This window comes from Dipodomys merriami, unplaced genomic scaffold, assembly GCF_024711535.1.
Source record: "Dipodomys merriami isolate MVZ:Mamm:240054 unplaced genomic scaffold, mDipMer1.0.p SCAF_13, whole genome shotgun sequence".
Taxonomy (NCBI): domain Eukaryota; kingdom Metazoa; phylum Chordata; class Mammalia; order Rodentia; family Heteromyidae; genus Dipodomys; species Dipodomys merriami.
In genome coordinates, this window is record NW_027202604.1 from 31,404,559 (window position 1) to 31,425,785 (window position 21,227).

Genomic DNA, 21,227 nt, shown 5'->3' on the forward strand with positions numbered 1-21,227 from the left:
CAATTCCGCATTAATGTCTGTAGCTTTATCTCAGTGTCTATTTGTACTTTCCTCTTTTCACCCACACGGTTACTGTGAAGTTTGCTGACATAATGAAAAAAATCACATTTTATGTTGATATGTGTGCATTTATAATGTAATCAAATGAAAACAGATTCTCCCCCAACCTAGTTAAGTGCAAATGATATCAAGAAGTTAATCTCAATATTAAAAGTCTAATTATCTTTTCAGTCCTTTAACTTGAACATAGCCAAGGGGTTACAAAGAAGCAGAATACTTTGTGGGAGAAGAAGGAGAGTTTGAGGAACCACAACAAAAAAATTCTCTGCTAGCACATAACTATTCCATTTGAATGGAAGATGGACGTAAACTGTATAAGCTAAAGAAACCCCTCTGGATTTCTTTAAAAAAGTTTTGTTCATAGTACAATTGTTGAACTTGAGATAAAGAAGTAAGAGTGAGTCCATTGTTCTCCAGTTAATCACCACTAACTAATAATACCAATATCAGAATTAGCCCTTTTAAGATAGGTGATGCTAGATTAGAAGTACACAGTACAAAGACAGAAGAATTAGGCCCTGGCTTTCAAGTGTTAGAGTAACCCTTCTACCATGTAAGCCATATCCTGTTGCATGTATTTGCATTTTTTTTTGAGGTAGGGTCTTCCTGACATTGCTATGGCTTGTCAGGAGCTTAGGATCTTTTGGCCTCTATCATCACAGAAGCAAGAATTACAAGAACACCTCACCACACCAGGCTGTTTTCAAGATCATCCTGGAACTTCAGATGTCCTGCTGTTAATTGAAATCATTACATGCGTCTCTTTTCCATCCATGTCTGTCCAATGCTATCAGACAGACAGCACATACATACTCTTATCCGGATTGTATCCCTTTGCTACTGCCACAGAGATGCTGTGTAACAAATGGCCTCAAATCAGCATGAAGCATGGAAATGTATCATTTTTCACCTATCTCTTGGTCAGCTGGGAGTTGGCTGGTTTATAAGCTGGGAGGGACATTGCTATTGATCTATGCTAGGCTTGGCTAGGGATTCGCTTTGCGTGATGTGTCTCAGTTCCTGGAGGAACATTTGGCTTGACACATTTTCACTACACAGGCAGGAAAATAGGTCTAATCATTTAGATACACATTTATGCTTCTACTCTGTCAGAGCTACCAACATCACAATGGTCACACCAAGTCACAAGACACCTCTTCACACAGAAGGAGGGCATTGCAAAGCTAGGGACAGGATTTGGAGGTATAATTGCATTATCATAGGAGAAGAGAGAAGTGGCAGTGAGCGAATTCTTAAGACTAATTTAAGGCTGGAGAGAGATCACAAGAATAGCATGCTTATCTAGCGTGATGTCCTGGAATCAGTCCCCAATCTTGAAAATTAAATCCTTATTGAAGCAAGAACCTAGGGCTTACCCTGTATGCTAAGATGTAGACACTCAAAGTATCTTCAATACAAGAAGCACTGCACATTTTTTCCCCAGTGAGAATAAGGTACAGTGCATGCAGTTGATGAAATACAGAACATCCTGCTGTTGTGTGCAGCTCTGTGGAGGGTTACAGATGCTCTCATGCCTTTTACAGCACTGGAGGATTGTTTTTGATGGACAGCTTCCTCATCAGAATGAATACACATCAAGAGATGGACAGTGCTCATGGCCTTTCATGCAATGTGGTAGAGAAAATTTGCCTTTTCTGCCTACTAACTCCATCTTCCACCTCACTTTGTATATTATATGACAAGAAAGAGAGTCAAAAGACCTAAAAAAATTCTTTTCCAATAAAATGCCATCTATGAAGAACTTTTTCTACCTCAAAAATAAATAGCATTTTAAAACATGTAACAGATCCTAGTATTTGATTAAGTACTTTTTCTTTGTGTTTCTTTTCAGATATTCCTGCATTCTCATGACAAAATTCTTACTTTGATGTAGGAAAAAATAATAAAAAATTAGGTCAATAAAAGAAAGACCTGATGTTAGTCTGTATAGTAGGATGGCTACCTTTGATGGCAAATAAAATCTGATTGAGATTGATATAAATATAAAATAATTTCATTTATGCATATAAATTGAACTCGAGGAGTCTAATACTATCTTTTTCTTCGATAGCCTTAGGTCTTTTCTTTTTTTTTCACATGTTGGATTTTATGTCTTGACAATATTCACCAGATGTCTTGCAATCCTGAAACCATTTGTGTTCTTTTTGATTTCTATCCTTTGAAAAAGAAGACTGGACATGTACATGATGACTGGCTAATAGGTGAAATACACCAACCACTCTCATTGGCCGTGGACATACAGACATATTAGTCTGTCTGTGATGCTAGAGGATGCTGTTTTGCAATTGAATATGCATTATACACTAAGAACATTTTGGACATTGCATCAAATGAAAGGGTCAAAGAGGTGTTTTAAACTTCACAAACAGCAGCAGAGCAGCAGTAGCTCAGAACTCTACTCCTAGCTACTTGATTTGAGAATCTCAGATCCAATCTAGCTTAGACAGGAAAGACCATGAGATTCTTTACTCCAATTAAACAGAAAAAAGAAAAGCAGGAGGTGTGGGCGTGTCTCAAATTGAGGAAATAAAGCTCAGGATCAGCTCCCAGATTTTGAGTTGAGGCCCCAGTACACTCTTTCTCTCTCTCTCTCTCTCTCTCTCTCTCTCTCTCTCTCTCTCTCTCTCTCTCTCTCTCTCTCTGTCTCTCTCTGTCTCTCTCTCTCTCATACACACACACACACACACACACACACACACACATACATGACAAATACTCATATACAATTAGCTTATGGTCTCTTTACCAGTAATGTTCACTCTATCATAACATTTGTTGATTAATACTCATTTTGTTGTAAATTGTCACTATGCTTTACCACCTTTTCCTATTATTCAAATTTAGCATAAACATACTTTATATTACAATAGGATGAGAACTCAGGTAATATTCTCAAGTTGCAGCCTTCTATTGAGATTTTCTATGACATATCAGTTAAGGCCATAGCATGGCTACTTCTAAGATAGGATTTGTCAATATCATCATGGATTGTGATATTGTTTAATTTTGATGGAATTCTTACATTAGAATAAATGGTTCATTTATTTGACTGATTAATATAGACAGTTTCCCAGCTCTCTTGCATCAGCTTGATTTGAAAGGCATATCGAATTGTAGATTGCAGAGCCATTGGTCTTAAAGATTGCTCCCCATGTTAACAAATGCAACATTTTGATGGGATAAATCACCAAAATGTTTGTGATGACATATATATTATATATGAAATTTCCCCAATGGCTGCCATCTTTGCATTGGCATGCTTTTATGCTGATAATTTAAGGACAATTTCTAATCCAAAGCTTTTGGTCATTTTTTTAGAAGTTCCATTAAAATTTCCAAGCTACTACTTAGAAAACCATTTAGTAAATTATGGCCTCCGGGTACAAGAAGATGATTTTATGGTTTAAAGAGTTAATACGCTTGAATTGCCTGGCAACTAAAATGCCTAATTTCACACACACACACACACACACACACACACACACACACACACACACACACACACACACACACACACACACACACACACACACACACACACACACACACACACACACACACACACACACACACACACACACACACACACACACACACACACACACACACACACACACACACACACACACACACACAGAGCCTTGACATAACTTATGCCAATAAGTTACACTGTAAGTGAAAGGGAAAGATTCTCATAGCATGATACAATGATAATAATTCCATATTGTACACAAAAAAGAATACCAGAGACCATGTTTCTATGCTTCTTCACATCCAAGATTAATAAGCGGACTCAAAGAATTATGTAACTATTATTTAACTCTAATATTTCTGAAAGATCTGGTTACTAGAGCTCTCAAAACACTCATCATTTGAGTAGTACCTATGTTGTCATTCTTTTCTTTGGAAGCAAATTAATTGTCCTTAAATTATGCTTGAAGATGGAAGAATGATGAATCCCAGACTAAGGAGAGCTATTTAAAGTTGCCCATGATAGCAGAAGTGTGAAACATTTCATAGATTTGTATACTGTTTTCAAATCTCATTTACTTGTGAAGGTACAGCTTATATTTCTTACCACAAAACAACAACTTTCACATGTCTTCACAACAAAAAATATGTCCATAAAGAAATGACTACACTGGGTCATAATTCGGTTGATTGAGTTTAGGTTGAATATTACTCTTAGCTCCTGGGCATCTGCCCTGCCTTCCCTAGGCACTGTCCTGTTCTTTCACAGATGTGACATTTTCTTTTGACCTTAACTTCTTAAGGTTCCTTCATTTTCTAAATGCTTCATTTTTCATGCTTTCAGAGAGGGAGTCTTCTTAAATAAGGACACCTGTCATACTGTCAGTTTGTAGTAAAATCAGCACTGTAACCTAGACATCACGCTTCTCTGTCTGGTTATAGTCATTTTATATAATAAGATTTAACACAATAAAGTTAGTGCCATTCCGGTGGGAATAACAAATTCACATTTCTCAGTGTCTTCTATCTGACATGCTCCTTTTCTTTTAAGATGCAACATCTATTCTGCTGTCACGAAAAACACATAAATAAAAATAAAATATTTCCTCTGTAGAGACCTATCTAGCGCCTGCCTTTTCTATTTCCCTTTTATCCTGTATTATTTTTTAAAAATAATCAGACTTCTTCACTTTTATTACCTGTGTGTTTCTGTCCTGACCAATCCAATAAAAATGGCTTCATTGGGTCACAGATCATCTTTTATTTCTCAGACCACAGGGAGACATATCTATCCTTATATTATCTTGTTTGCTTTCAAAAACTCTCTCACTTTTAGAAAGAATATGTTGTCTTGGTTTTTCTCTTACATCTTCGTTCAAATTCTGTACTCACCCTGCCTGACAATATGTATATCCACTAGGTGCATTTGTGTGCTATAATTTTGTTTATTTCGTCAGTTGTGGGACTTGAACTCATGGCCTGGATGCTATCCCTGAGCACTTTTGCTCAAGACGAGCACTCTACAATTTGAACAATGGCACTATTTCTGGTTTTCTGGTGGTGGTAGGAAGATAAGAGGCTCATGGAGAGTTTCCTGCCTGGGCTGGCTTTGAACCATTATCCTCAGATTCTCAGCCTCCTGAGTAGCTAGGATTACAGGCATGGACTACCAGCACTTGGTTAATTTTATTCTTTATAAGCTCACCATTCTCTCTGCGTTTGTTATCTGATACACTATGATTTCCATGTCTCTATGAACAGATTGGTGGTTCTCAACCAGCAAGTTTTGCTCTCCAAGAATGGCCTAGGACAGTCTTTCATGGTCATGAAGGGGAGTAGAGCGAGAATTCTATGGTATGTTATAGACAGAGAATCCACTTTCTAACCCATGTTCATTGTGAAGGCCGCTTCCTGTGAGGGAGACCTGCCCATCTCGGGAATCGTGGAGCCCAGGCTCATTAATGAGCATTGAGAATATGTCTTTCCTCTATTCCCATCTCCAGTGCTCTTGCTTAATCTGCCCTGACCTCAAGGGCATACCCACGATGACCTCCGACCTTCTATCTGAGACTTCTCATGGCCGATCTAGCATCAGACTTTGAAAAAAAATGTCTATCAGTAAATTCAGCAAAATTTTTGCTGAAACAATTGCTTTTCACCCATCTTGCCTAGTTTTAGATAATGACTTTCCTTTTTTATCCCTTCCAGATTTATAACTGTGTTCACTGCTAGAAAATTCATACTCAGATACTATAATTGTATGACATGTTGATTTTTGTTGTTGTTGCTGTTGTTCTGATTGCAGCTATCTATACACATAGCTCTGCATAAAACAGTGGCCATTAATTTGGAGAAAGAGGTATTCTTACGCTCGTGGTGGGATAGTTGTGTGTGTGTGTGTGTGTGTGTGTGTGTGTGTGTGTGTGTGTGTGTGTGTGTATACATGGTATCTACTTAGGGACCATGTTGTCAACTCTGTCATTTTACTGCCAGTATATTAATTAGGTATATCATACCTGCAAAGGTAGAGTTGGAAAAAAAAGGTTAATGAAGCATAAGCCACACTTAAAGTAGACTGTGTTTTGAGACCAGAAATGGTTTATCATGGCCATACTCTGTCGGAGCTTTGAGCAGGTAATGATTTTAGACTGTGAGACAGTATAAGGGATTCTGGAGAAAACTCAGAGAAGAAGTAGTGAGAGGCAAGGCTGTGCTTTGGGAACAGATAGAGGGGATGGATCGGAGCAATTGAGAGCTAGAAAGGTGTTTTAGACAATCTTCTTCTTCACGTCATTTCCACATCAGACTTAAATTTAGTGAAATTATAGAATGTTCTACTTCAGCCGTCCTATATCTTGGTCATATGAGAACCCATGAGGTCACACCACAGGTGTCAAAAGACTAGAATTAAAATCAACCTTACTGCAGGAAAAATTTTTTAAAAAAGGAGTAAAGATTAAGGACATGACTTAATTGGGTCACAGCAGAGCTGTCTATTGATGGTGAGAACTTCCCTTGTAAAGTACAATACATCCAAAGACAATGCTTGTAAAACCTTTGGGAGTGTGGAAATGTAAATTTCTGAACAAGGTTATTATAATTCTACTAGTTGGCCACTGCTACCCGCATTAATAAACATACCTCCATCATTCCCCCTTATTGTTCCAAATAGATGTGCTCACATTACCCAAAAAGCATATGCTGTCCACTAAAGTCAATTTTACAACCCCAGCTAATGTGGAGGCAGGATTATTATTATGTCTATGGAGTCACTGAACTGCATGTTGCCACTGTGTCATTGCTGGCTTACAGTACTATTGTGTATTGCTATGGTATATGCAAAATCTTCAAAGCTCAGGGCAGAAAGACTGGAAGGGAAAGGCCGCAAGATGAAGGGTCTTGGCGTCTCACTACTGCTTTGGTTCAGGGAAGACTCTAGTGAGAAAGACGAATTGGCAGTAAAAAATGTATTGGCATTAAAGCAAAGATTTTATTTAAATTTTAATGAATGATGGATAAATGTTACCCATAACTTTCATAAGTTAATTCTGGAGTGCCTCGTCCAAAAATCACATCATCCAAAATCGTTCTCTTAATAAGATTTGGCTATGAATCAATTCAGAAATAAGGAGATGTTACTCTATGTTTAGTCTCATTTTTGAGTCTTGAAAATGTTTAGATTGGGTCCGACACTCCATGGCGCTCAGTTATGCTTAATTAACGTAATGGGCCAAGACTTCATTTTTCATGATCTTTCCCAGTTTCATCAAAACTAGTGGTTGTCCAGTATTGGTAGTGGCCATAGCTGGAGCAAAAGGCCACAATAGGCCACCAGGTGGCGCTTTAGGATTTCCTTTCTCCAAGTATCATTCAGACAAATGAGGATTTATTGATGTTGAAGATGTATCATATTAGATGTCCTCTTAAAGAGGGGTGATGTTGAATTTATTTAAATTTCTTAGAAACACTGTACATGTCTAGGTATAGGAGATAGATGTTATCCACTATTTCAACAAATGAGACAAATATCCAATAACCATGTTGATAGCAAAATTTTGCTGAGTAATCAATCAGTTGATGTAAGACATTGGCTTGATTGACTTATTTTTCTCATGGTTCAAGCTCATGATCTAAATGCTCACAATAGTCATGTGAAGCATATACAATGATTATTATCTTCCTTGCATGAGGATATACAAACCCTGCCTGAGTGACAGATCATCATCACACAATTTTGTGGGACCAATGCTGGCTTTGAAATTCAACTATCTACATCAAATCTTCAAATCAAACCCAAAGAAACCCTTAACCAATGTCCATTTTCCTGTGAGATCAGTACCCTGTTTCAAGTTCAGAGATTGTTTCCAGTTTTCATGAACTGGAATTTAAAAGGTCGGAGCGAATTTTCAGCTTTTAGCTGGTATTAAAGTTGAATTGAATCTCCTTCCTTTCCACAGAAAGAAACAAAAGACAGTGAATGAGGACATTCAGTGATAGTCACAAAAACACTACAATAGGAAGTATAAGAAACTCGGGCTGCCTTTGTGAATTAATTTTAAGATGGTTGGATGCCTGGAATTGCTTAATACAGCCATCCCAATAGAAGCTCTGAGTTACACTTCCTTGTTAATAGGATTGACATTTTTCTCTCTCTCTAACTCTCAACAACGCGTAACATTGTATAAGTATAATACACTGGTCTTGAGAGAGGTTCTAAGTCAGCAGAGAATAGAAAATACATACTCTCATTTAAAGGCTTGTTCCCTTTGTTTTATATAAAAAAAAAATCCTTTTGGGAAGAAGCTTAATCACAAACACAGATGTAATTCCACATGGGGATGAGTTCCTTCCTTGTTCTGACAATAGCCTTAATCTTAATTACTCAATTCACTCCAAGGAAGAGGCAGATTAATGTACCTGTTACAACACCACCCAGTTCCTCTAATTAATGTAAATTGTGAAATGTTCAGGAGGTGTGAGGAAGCCGAATGAGGTTTGCTCCTATAATTTGAAAACATCCTCATTAGGATGTGTTCTTGGAGAGAAGGTTCTGAGTGCATCACCTTTAGGCAGAAAAAAAATTTACCAGGAAATCTTACAGGAAACAACACAGAAAAGCTTGAGCTAAATAGAGAAACATCATCCTGAGCACAGACACAGAAAAAAATCATGGTGCCTGTGATTGTCTCCCTTCAGATCAGCCTCTGTGAGTTGTTCACAGGCTGCAGATGACAGGAAGAGCAGTTGTGAGAACTCTACAACCAGTTGTCATTCATACACAACCCTCTCATTATTACTAACCTGACAGCACCCCCCCACTCCACCCCCCTCCACAGCATCTCCCCCCCCCACATCACTGCCACCAAACTACAAGTGCTGATTAACAGGCAATCATACCCTGAATGGAAGGACCATTACCATGCTCACCCAGGGGCTGAGAACAGAGAAGATAAAGAGGGATGTTGGTTCCACTCCACATTGTGAATGTGTAAGTTTGTTGATGTTTGGTACAACAGTGGATAATCGAGACATATTCTCAAGGAAGAAAAACGTCCACCTTTCCATGGGTTTCTTGGTTGGTCATCTAAATTGTTCATAGATAATTAAAACAATACATACATTTCATTGATATAGTCTATAGTATAATTTTGTATGTCATGCATATATGTATATATGTGTAAACATATACGTAGCCTATTTGCAAAGACACTTTGCTAGTCAGAAGAGCTAACAAAATGAATATAAAATAAATGCTTGTCAGATAAATGAAAGAAATGACTTGCAGGAGCACTGCATGGAGTAGATAAGAAATCAAGAAATACCCAGCGGAAGGTATTACACATCAGCTAGGCACAGCTAGTCTTGAAAGTATGAGAGAGGCATTCAGTCAACTTCTAGGGAAGTCTTCATGAGAGAAGTCCCCAGGAAAGGAGAGTTCTCACTGAAACTGGAAAAGGAAGCTTTACCTGTACAAGCCAGGGGAGCCAGGGTGAGAGCATTGTTGCCTACGGAGACCCAGATTTAAGAAGTATATAGAGTCCCCTGGAATCAGAGTAGCTCAGGAGGGTTGCAGGTAAATATGTGAAGGGAGATATCAGGCTTGAAGTGGGGGCAGGGAGTGAATCTTTGAAGAGCCATCATTTGCTGGGAGAAGGAGATTCGACTTTATCCTGTAGGCATTAAGAAGACCTGAGGCATTTTGATCCAAGCACCTTTCACACTGTAAAGTTTGTTTCAGTTACCATAGGGAGATGGAAGTGTAAGAAAGAGAAAATTCAACCAGGAGGTGTCTACAGTTTGGGGCAGGGAAGAGCGTGGTGACTGGAGTAATGACACTGGTATAGGGAACCATTGAATGGTTTTAGAAAAGTCTATAGAAATAAGATTACTTGAATTAATGATGAATGTTCAGGGCAGATTGGGGAGGTACAGAATGTGAATTTGATGCCAATATTTTGTAATTTACTTATAAGATAGAGTGACATTTTTGGCAAGCAAGCCCAGCTCTAGAGAAAAAATGCGGTTGTCTGTGTAAAGACACTGGTAAAAAACCTGGGAATATTACAAGGGCTGGAGATCATTGAATTATATTGACATATTTTCCTGTTTTTGAGAGGCTTCCTTTACATTTTGTGTTCTTAAGTTTAAATAGTTAGACATAGAACTTTTGAGTACAGAAACCGATTTCTGAGCTCCATGATCAAGGTCACCTTCTTCCATCAGAGTCCTCATCTAACTCAACCCAGTTTGTCCTCTGTTCCATGTTTATGTATGTACATTGAGATGATTGCATTCATCTACATTCCTCCTTCAATTCATCCGTTCCTCTCAGACAAAGAGTGTTGCACACACAAAGGGTACATGTTTTCTCTCAAATGTGGAAGTATAAATTAAAAGCATGAAAACTCATAGGGCATTTTCACATATACCCAGACTAAGCGAAGTATGGAGTATACCGAGGGTGATTCCCATAGGTCATTCCTTCTAAGAACTAATTAATAACTTATTAAAATGAATACCAGGCAGGTGAAATACTGACATATCGGAGGTTTATCTCTTTATCAACTTAAAAAAACAAGAAAAATGATTCTCAATAGGAGCTTCTAGTTAGAAGCTCACTAAACTCTGGAGTTATTATCCTACAAACCCCTATTAGCTAATGTTGGGATAATTAAAACATGTTATTTCAGTTTAAAATACAAAAAAAAAAACAAACTGTGAACATGGTTGCTCACTGATGAACTGTGGATGAACTTTTACACTGTGTATTTTATTTGTGGAGATAATCATATCCATTTACTCACTAAGATCATTAACTTCTATTTTAGAAACAGCCCTGATATGATTACTTTGCTGCTTTTCCAGCTTGAGAAAATTAGAAGTATCCCCAATGTGGAGGATGGTAGTGGGGCTGGAGAGGAAAGGAAAAGAAAAAAAACGAAGGACAGCTGGTATTTATGTCTTCATAAGTTCATTGTGATATGATTTATATCATAAAGAAAAAACAGTTTCACTTCATAAATAAAAGCATAGTTTTTATTTCCAAAAAAAATGGTACAATATGCCAATTATCACAGTGTCGCCGTTAAAGGATAGTTCTAGAAGATGATCCAAGAAAGTGGTGAAAGGATTTTTTAAATCAAGTGCAGAAAATGATACTTCGATAAAAATAAGTTAAATATTAAATGTATTTATTGCATTACCAGGTCTCTTAGACTCTTCCAGAACTAGTACACTGAGTGACTTTATCAATAAATGTTCATTGGGCAGAATATCCCAAATTTATGTAGCAAGATATTCTTTATTTCCCTTAATATAAATTAAAAGCTCAAGGAATTGATGTTTTGCAAGATGCATCGCTTTCCTGGTAAATCATAGGTAAATAAAAGGAAGGACACTTTTGCCAAAGGTAGAAACATTGATTTGGTACATTTCAGAGCAGAAAACAAGGTTCTAGAACCTTCCAAAGCAAAAGTGTGAAAAGGTGGGAAGATGGAAAGGCCATCGGAGATGCCACCACTCGGTGTTTCGCTCACATCCCGACCATTGCATCATTGCTGATGATGTCGTTCCAAAAACAAAAATGGAGAAAAAGAAACTATCACGGGAGCTGCAAGGTCTCTTGGGAGGGCTGAGGTAACATGGCATCCAGTAGACTGTGCAGAGGCCATGACTGCAGACGTCGATGCCGCAGTGCCCACAGCCAGAGCATGTTATAGGAAGGACATCCACTCGGCCTCTTTCCCCCTTCTATGTGGCCCACATTTTGCACATGTGCAACTTCTTGGCAGATACAAATTGAATTGAGAGCCCTAGAGACATGGAAACCATGGAACCTAATACCAAGACGTAGAGTTACAGGCTCAGAAATGAGACATTTCTAGATTTCTTTTTCTTTCGTGAGTGAAACTCAGGATACACAGGTATCCTAAGAAATAAGCCCCATTTCCATCATCTTTCCTTCATTTATTTTTTCTCCAGAAGAAATAAACAACTCTGACAATGAAGGGTTTGTGGGATTAGGGGACACCTCACACATAATTGTTAAAAGTCTCTACAGGAATGGAGACATCAAAGCTGTTAATCAGTGAACAGTTCTGATACGGAATTAATGTGTGAGAATCAGGAAATACCACAGTGACATCATGAGCTCACTTCATTACCTGTTGACTCCTCATCTTGACAGAAAATCTGAATTAAGCAATACTTATTATGAGATACTCATGAAAATAGCAGAAAAATAGATTAAGTAGTAAGATGAAAATGGGCCCCAAAAGTATGAGCAATTTAGCACTTTTTCCCTTCCTCTTAACAAGAGTATCATCCTCTCATTGGGAATGGCAAAGCTGTGTCTGACAGTCAATGGAGTCCCAATGGTGCCTCCAGGAACGTAAGTCAAATACCGAGATGCCCCTCCATCCCGCTATGTCAGTTAATTAAAGTGTACCTTGAAGCATTGTTGCCAAGTTTAGGACAGAAGACCCAGCTCTCTAAGTCCCAACAGACTCTACTAAGCCACTAGTCCCAATCTGCCAATCAAAGACACAAGTAAGGAATGGTAGAGAAAGTAGATGCAATTAAAGCTGGCTACAATCAGAAGAAGAAGAAATAAAGAGGTTCAGATAACCCCAATGCCACCTTCCATGACTGATAGGATCATTGAGGTTTTAAAGGTACAGGAAACAAAGGAGAGGTTGGTGGGGGTCTACGTAGCTAAGAGTAGTCATCTGGACCAGACTAATGATCTAATTGATGATTATCTCAGTGCTAGATTTGTAAAAGACGTTGAAGAATTTGTGATGACAGTCATTTCATGGAGGAAACAGTGTGGTTCTTGTGAGATAAATGTGGTGGTACAGGTAGTTTCAATCTCTTGTCATACGGATGGCCAGGGATCAACCTAGTAAATTTTGGAATCCAAGGTGCCAAACAGAGACAGAGAGACAGAGAGAAATGGTCAAAAGGAAGCTTAACCCTTTTTAGATGGGTGACAAATCTAAAGAAAGTCCGAATATTCTTTTGAGTGTTTATATTTTGATCGAAGAAAGTAGAAACCTAAATTCTGAATGGTAATATTCTTAGCCACATGAAAGCTGAGCAGAGAATAATGAAAGATGAGAGAGACAAAACACACCAAGTGTCCCACCATCCTGCCCATGTCCAGTTTCTCTTATATATAGGCTTGCTCTCGCCAATGGACTGTGAGCAAAACTGATCTCCCTATTTGTGGGCTGAGGCCAGTCCTTTCCTGTATGACACAGCCATCCCTGTCTCCTGTCAGTCCCTCTACACTCTGTCATGTTGAGCTTAGAGGCCAGAAGCTTATTCCACCATTGCAAGTTAGAAAGAAGATACATGACCCATATCAGACTCAGAAAATCCAACACACACACACACACACACACACACACACACACACACACACACACACACACACACACACACACAGAGTTACATCTCTAAACTTTCCTGATCTGTTTTAGAAACTTGTATTCATTGTCCTTAAGAAATGAGGGGAGAGAACAACTTTGTGATTAAAAACCAATTCCATAAACTAGCTGAAGGCCTTATAAGTTCAGCTAATTCAGCTGTGAATCCATCTGCCATCTGGTCCTTGGGTCTTTCTTACTACCATGGTTTCTGTGTCATTACTTCATATGGGACTATTTAGTTGGTTTACATCTTCTTGGTTTAGTTTAGAGTATCTTTAAGATCATGAAAGATTCCCAGAATTCTTGCTATCTAGAATTATTTGGGAACTTGGGAAGAGAACTAAACAGTAGTGCATTACAATGATTGTAAGGAAAACATGGAGAACAGGAATTTGTTGCAACCCTCCTTTCTCTTTTCTCTCTGACTCGCTGTCTTTTTCTTTCTCACACATACATACACAAATACTTAGTTGAATAGTTAGGGTAATTTAGTCATCCTTATAAAACTGTGGTGTTTGTGAACTTAGCAAATTTTAGTCTATACAGTATTTACTGTATAGTGGGCATGTTTAATAAGTGATGATTCAGAAAAAAAAACTAGCTGAAATCCATTTTCCCTTTTATATAACAATCCCATGGTGAGATAAATGGAAGCAGAATTTAAATAATAGCACTACTATATACCATATATGTATATATTACATATATGCATATATGTAAATTCATGTATACACACACAAATACAATACTCCCCAATCCTTTCCCTTCCTTGGAAAGAGGGTAGATATATTAGATCAGAGCCTTTACAAAGCCTACAATCCAAAGAAAACTAAAGGATATAGTATAAACACGTGCCTTTCTTTTAGAGAACTTGGAGCTTCTGGGGACTCATACATTCTGGGGAAAGGAAAGGGCAGTGCTGTTATGATAAAATGAGAAGCCTGGTGAAACCTGAGCTCTCTTAGGGAGATGCTGGCTCCCTAAGGAACCTGTGCATTGTTTATCTGGATTGCAGTAAGCAGACACATGGCAGGTGATGGACCAGTGATGATTAGCATGAATGCTTGGGAGCTCACAGACTTGTTCAGTAATGTATTGCAGGGGGGATTAAAAGAATAGAGGAAAGCAAGCACTGAGCTGTTCGTCTTTACAGATGCAAGTCTTTTGTTTCCTTCTAATCTCCTTAAACCGTGATTGCTGTGATGGTGAAGTATCTTCTCCATAATAGACTCTTGAGTTCCTTTGGCAGTGAAACATATTTTACATTTGTATAAAACACTTTGTACGGGGGCGCCGATGTTAGAATTGGTACCTTCACTTTCCAACAGAACATTTCAAAAGCAAGTCCCCAAAGATTTCAGGACTGCATTTACCGTACATAAGGCATGATTACAATAATGCTAAACTCCAAGATTAATGCCACAGAAATAGAAACACGGGAGATGGTGCTATTTATTACTTTCTCTCTTGGGGAATAACAGCAAAAGGGAAAAAAAGTTTTAAAAATGCATTTAACTCCAGCCAAGGCTAACTGCTCCAGGTATATAGATTTTCAGCAACGGTTCAAATGGTCAATACATAGCACTCACTGCTCTGTAGGTGCCCCTAAATGGTAAATGTTGTTAACAAAGAATGGTGAAGAAATACCGGTATCCTTTAGCAAGCAATATTTTTCTCTATAGCCTTGGTTTTGTTAGGAAATCCATGGAGGATAGATAATATAAGAGTTCAGATGGAAGGCAGCATACTATTAATCTCAAATCTTTGTCCATCCCCCAAAGCAAAAAAAAAAAAAAAAAAGGAAAAAGAAAAAGATCAAATTATAAGGTCTGCATTTCTCCATTGTTTTCCTAATAGAAACCTATGAAAAGGTATGGTTGATGCTCTTTTTGAAGGGTCTACAATCACCTTTGGCTTGATGAAAGGCTTTGAGTTGGAATCACTTGGATCTCAAATGATTCTTTGATAATATTTTGTGATAAATCTCTAAATTTGACTTTTCTCTTCAGGGTAGAAAGGTTACAAATAATTGGCAGCTGGTCTTTTTCTCAAGAAGACCCGGCACATCTCTGTCTGTGTGATTCCTGATTCCAAACACACAGCATTTCCTCTTTAAGTTTTTTTTTCTTTTTCTTTTTTTGCTGGACCTAGGGCTTGAACTCAGCACCTGGGCATTCTTGAGCTTGTTTCGCTCAAGGTGAGTGCTCTACCACTTGAGCCACAGTGCCACTTCCAGTTTTCTGATGGTTAATTGGGGTTAAGAGTCTCATGGACTTTCCTTGCTGGGCTGGCTTTGAACCATGCTCCTCAGATCTCAGCCTCCTGAGTAGCTAGGATTACAGACGTGAGCCACAGGCACCCAGCTTGGTGAGACATTCCTCTTCTTGTATGTATGCTGCCTTCTAGGCCAAAATGATATCTGAAATCTCGGTTTCTCAAAAAAAAATGGCTCCATTCTGTCTTTGTTTTAGAAAGTTATGAATATCTATGCAGTTGTCAAAACATGGAAGCCATTGCCAAACTGTTAACAGTACATTCCCCAGATGCTCTGGGAGCTGTTAAATCATTTAAAGTTATTCTTTCCTCCAGATTTGTTTAAGATTAAATGAGGTGAAACATGAAAAGAGCTTACCATTGGTTACAAGCCATGGTGTACTCAGTAAAGTTAACAGGCAGCACTCAACTTGCAATTGGCAATCATGTGTACCCATTTCTGCACCTGCACAGAATACATGATAAATTCAGAAAGTTTGAGACAATGACCAGTCAGGTAACCTAGGTGATTCCTTCTTTCTTTGCTTTTATTTCCTTCTCTTGTTTCTTCTTTTCTATCTTTCTTTCGTTCTGCTTTCTTATGTTCTTTGAGCCATCCAGGCTATAATTATTTGTTGAGCATCTGTTTATTGGAACTTTGAATAAAAGTCTTGCATGTTAAACACTATCTCTGCTCACATGGAACTTATGTTCTTGGGATAGACATAACTTTCAGAAATGATTATAAGCTGTGGGATGCATGGTATGGAGGAGGTAGGACAAGAAGAAGTAGTATGCAATAACACAAGAAAGGAGGTTGATTCACATATTTATATATTTCACAGATTTCTAGAAACTGCTTTATCTGATTAAGTCTACTTCTAAGTGATGGGTAAACATTTTTAATAAAGCCAAATGGGCCTTTCTGCTTCTGTTATCATTTTAATTTTTTAAATTGTGTTTTGAGATCTTCTAAGGATTCCATAAATGCTTTCTGGTCTTATAGGAACTTCCGCCAATTCTCTGGGAGATACAGTATATATGAAGGCTGTCTGACTCTCACACTATCCCTCAAATTGTATGTCGCCCTCCACACCTCCTTCTGCTTTGTGTGTCTACCTTCTACCTCCTCCCTCCACATATGCTCATGTATGCATATGTGTGTGTGTGTGTGTGTGTGTGTGTGTGTGTATGTGGCAGGAACACAGTTCTTACACACCCAGTTTCTGCATTTTTCTTATGTGCACGGTGCCAGAAGGAGAGGAACAGCTATATGACCTCTGATTTACATCTGTCCAGGAGAACTCTACTATCAAGAAAAAGCAAGCAAGCACTGATGAGCGTCATTCTACCTGCTGGTTTGAGCTATATATTTGGTTCTCTACTTTTTCCTGTCAGAATCAGTGCAATTTACTCTATCATGATCCCCCACTTAGAACATATATTAACTTAACAGTATCTTTGTTAATGCTAGATATTCAAAAATAAATACTATGTGCCTTTTGCTGTTTATATATATATATATAAACATCAGTACATTACCCATATAATACATTTTTGCTAAAGTACTGGCCAAGTCTGTATAGCTAAATGTTATATCCTTGGTTCATTAATATAGTACTTGGTATCTAATTAATACTCAGTAGTTATTTCATCGGTAATCATTCTGAAAGTGCTGCAATTCTCCCTATCATTGATACTTACATTTGAAACTGTAACATTATCATATTAGCTTACTAGTAGCCACATAACACAGTTGGCTGCCTTGGTTTTTATTGTCCATGTTCCTTGAACTCAGGGCCTGGTTATTGTATCTGAGTTTTTTTGTTTTTTTGTTTTTGATAAAGACTAGCATCCTACCACTTGAGCCATACCTCCACTTGTAGCTTTTGGTAGTTTATTGGATCAAATAATCTCACATACTTCTATTCTGTCCAGGCTGAAATTGAACCATGATCCTCATATTTCAGCCTGCTGAGTAGCTAGAATTTTGTCATGGGCCACAGCTTTATTTCTTTAATCAACTCATTATATTACTTATATCTCATGAATGAAGTGCCCAAGAGATCTGATGTAAGGTAGGTAAATTTTGTTGCAGAAGGGCTGAAGATGTGAATTGGAAAAGTCAAATCTTAATGAGACCCTAACATGGAAAGGAAACTGGAATGAACAGCATGACCTGATTCACATAAACACTTCCTTCTTAGAGGCTTAAAAAGAACAAGGGAATCAGAAATAAAAGTTTTACATCATTTTGGAAATGCCAAAGCATAATGCTCCAATTTTATGGGTTTATATTTTTTAAAGGTTCTATGTTACAGTGTTGATTTGAAATTCATACAAAATTTCATTACCTTTTAAGTAGATGAAGTTCACTGAAGAAAGAAATGTTACAGAAATGGTCTCCACCATAATGGCTTTCATATTCATGGGAGATTGTCAATGCAGACAATTGGGACATCAAATCATGTGGGAGAAAATGCTCTTGAATACCAAATCTGAGAATGCTACTTGGCACTTACGGGACAAAGCTTGAAATAGTCGCATTCAAATGAAAAATTACACTAGGAATTAATTGAAAAGCAATCATGAGATGGGATTTAAATATTTATGTAAGACGTAATTTATCAAGGCAACCTTCATAAGAGTGAAAATGAGAAATTCGTGTTTATCAATATGGGGGGTCAAACAAAACTACAGCTAATCTATTATGATAGACAACTATGCAATTACACTTCCAAAAAGGTGGAGAAATCTGTGTCAAAAGCTAATTTAAAAGTATACTTAAAAATGACGAGAAAGATAAAATACAAACTAAAAATGGCTATCAACAGAAGGAAGAATGGAAGGGATAGAGAACAGCTTGGATTATTTTACTTTTGAACTTAGAAGTAATTTTATATAAAGTATGGAAAAAGCAATCCTTACCTCTCTGACATAGAGAAAAAATATTTGAAGAGACTTTGAATTCTGTTATCTGTGCAAATATTAGGGTGCATGGAAGAAATATTTCAGGATACTTTAATTTCTGTAATGTATACAAAGCATTCTGGACTTCAGCTGAATGAAAATGGTATAGAGTAAAAAAAAATGTCATTATTTTACAACACTGATGTAATTCCATGCAAATGATTACAGATTTAGGAGAAAGTAAATAAATACTTGTTACGTCAGTAAGAAACATGGTTTTTATTATTGAAAGTAAATTTAAAGAAGTTAAACAAATAAATTTAATTTAATTTATTTATAAATTAAATTTAAAGAAATTTAAAGAAGTTAAACAAATCCCCACAATTCTAATACTTGAATTTATATTATCAGTATTAGCTCTTGATATCTTTTATCCTTTGTTTTTCCCCTATGATCCCTGCCCTCCCATCTCCATGACTATACGCCCCCCATACCCGACTCTGCCAAAGTTGTAAAGTTCATTTTTCGACATAGCATCTTATATATCTCATTGTTGCAATGGGTCCACCTGTATCCCTATTTTTAAAATGTTTTTTAATTTATTTTTATTGTGAAAATACTGTACAGAGGAGTTACAATTACATGGGCAAGATAATGAGTACATTTCTTATCAAGCATTGTTGCCTCCTCCTTTGTTACCCCTTCCCATCCCTTCCCATCCACCCCCCCAATCCTCCCCTTCCCCCTCTCCCCGACCCCCCCCTGCACCAAAGTTGTAAAGTTTGTTTTCGACATAACGACTTATACATCTCATTGTTGCAATGGGTCCACCTGTATCCCTATTTAAACGGTTTTTCCCCTTCCCCTCCACAAATTATACCGATATCAAATACAGTGGAAGCAGGGGTTATACTGTGGGGGAGGTACATACATAGCAACAAAGAAATAATCTTATAAATGTGTTAGAAACAATCACATGAAAGAGAAAAAAATTGCAATATCTAATATATGTCTGAGTTAAGCAGAAAACGTCAGATAAGGTGATGTTAGGGAAATGAACCCTGTATCCCTATTTAAACAATTTGTTTTTTCCCTTCCCCTCCCCAAATTATATCAACATCAAATACAGTGAAAACAGGGGTTATACCGTGTGGAGGGACATACAAAGCAACAAAGAAATCACCATATAAATATGTTAGAAACAATAGCAAGATAGAAAAAAACACTGTCCTTATCTTGGGGTTCATTTCGCCTAACATCTTATCTGACCTTTTCTGTTTGTCTTAGACCTAGTTATTGCAAATAAGGGAAACCATGGGACCTATGTTTCTTTGGGCCTGGCTTACTTTACTTAATATAATTTTTTCCAAGTCTTTCCATTTCCTAACAAATGGGGCAATGTCATTCTTTCTGATGGAGGCACAGAATTCCATTGGGTATATATACCACATTTTCTTGATCCATTCATCTACTAAGTGGCATCTGGGTTTGTTCCATATCTTGGCTAAGGTAAATAATGCTGCAATAAACATATTTGTGCTGGTAGCTTTAGTATGGTTTTATTTGTGATCATTTGGGTAAATGCCCCAAAGTGGGCATTGCTAGGTCATAGGGGAGCTATATATGGAGTCTTTTGAGACTTTTCCAAAGTGGTTGAACAAGTTTACACTCCCACCAACAATGCAGTAATGTTCCCTTCTGTCCACATCCCCTCTAGCATCTGTTGTTATTAGAGTTCTTGATTATAGCCATTCTAACTGTGGTAAGGTGGTATCTCAATGTTGTTTTGATTTGCATTTCTTTTTTGGCTAGGGAGCTTTAGCATTTCTTCTCAAGAGGTAGAGTGCTCACCTTGAGCTGAACAGTGCAGGGACAGCACCCAGGCCCAGAGTTCAAGCCCTACAACCCACCAAAAAATAAATAAATAAGTAAATAAAATATACCTGGAACTCAAAAAATTAAATCTCCCAACAACAAATCCTCAAACAAACAACTGCCCAATAAATAAGTGGGCTAAAGACTTACAGAGAAACTTCTCTGAAGAGGAAAGAAGGATGGCCAATAGACACTTGAAGAAATGCTCAACCTTTCTAGCCATAAAGAAATACAAATAAAAACAACACTGAGATACCACCTCTCCCTAGTTAGAATGGCTATAATCAAGAACTCTAATAACAACAGATACTGGAGGGGATGTGGACAGAAGGGAACCCCCTTTTACTGGGATTTATACTGAGGGCCTCATACTGGCTTTGCTTGAATTCTACCGCTTAATCTATGCCTCTAGCTTTTGTATTTTGTTTTATTATTTTTACTAGTTATTTTGGAGATGGAGTCTTGAGGCCTTTTCTATCTGGACTAGAAATGAGTCACTCCTCTTGATTTCAGCCTCCTGAGTAACTAGGATTACAGGTGTGACCCATGGGCGTCGAACATATGGATTCATTCTACTCCCATCCATGGGTAAATATCTAAAAGCATGACCATCTATGAATTAATAACTAACCCCAGCATTCATATTGTGGTCTTAGAATCTCTGTATATACCTTAGGTATATAACTGATTCCAAGTTTGTAAGAT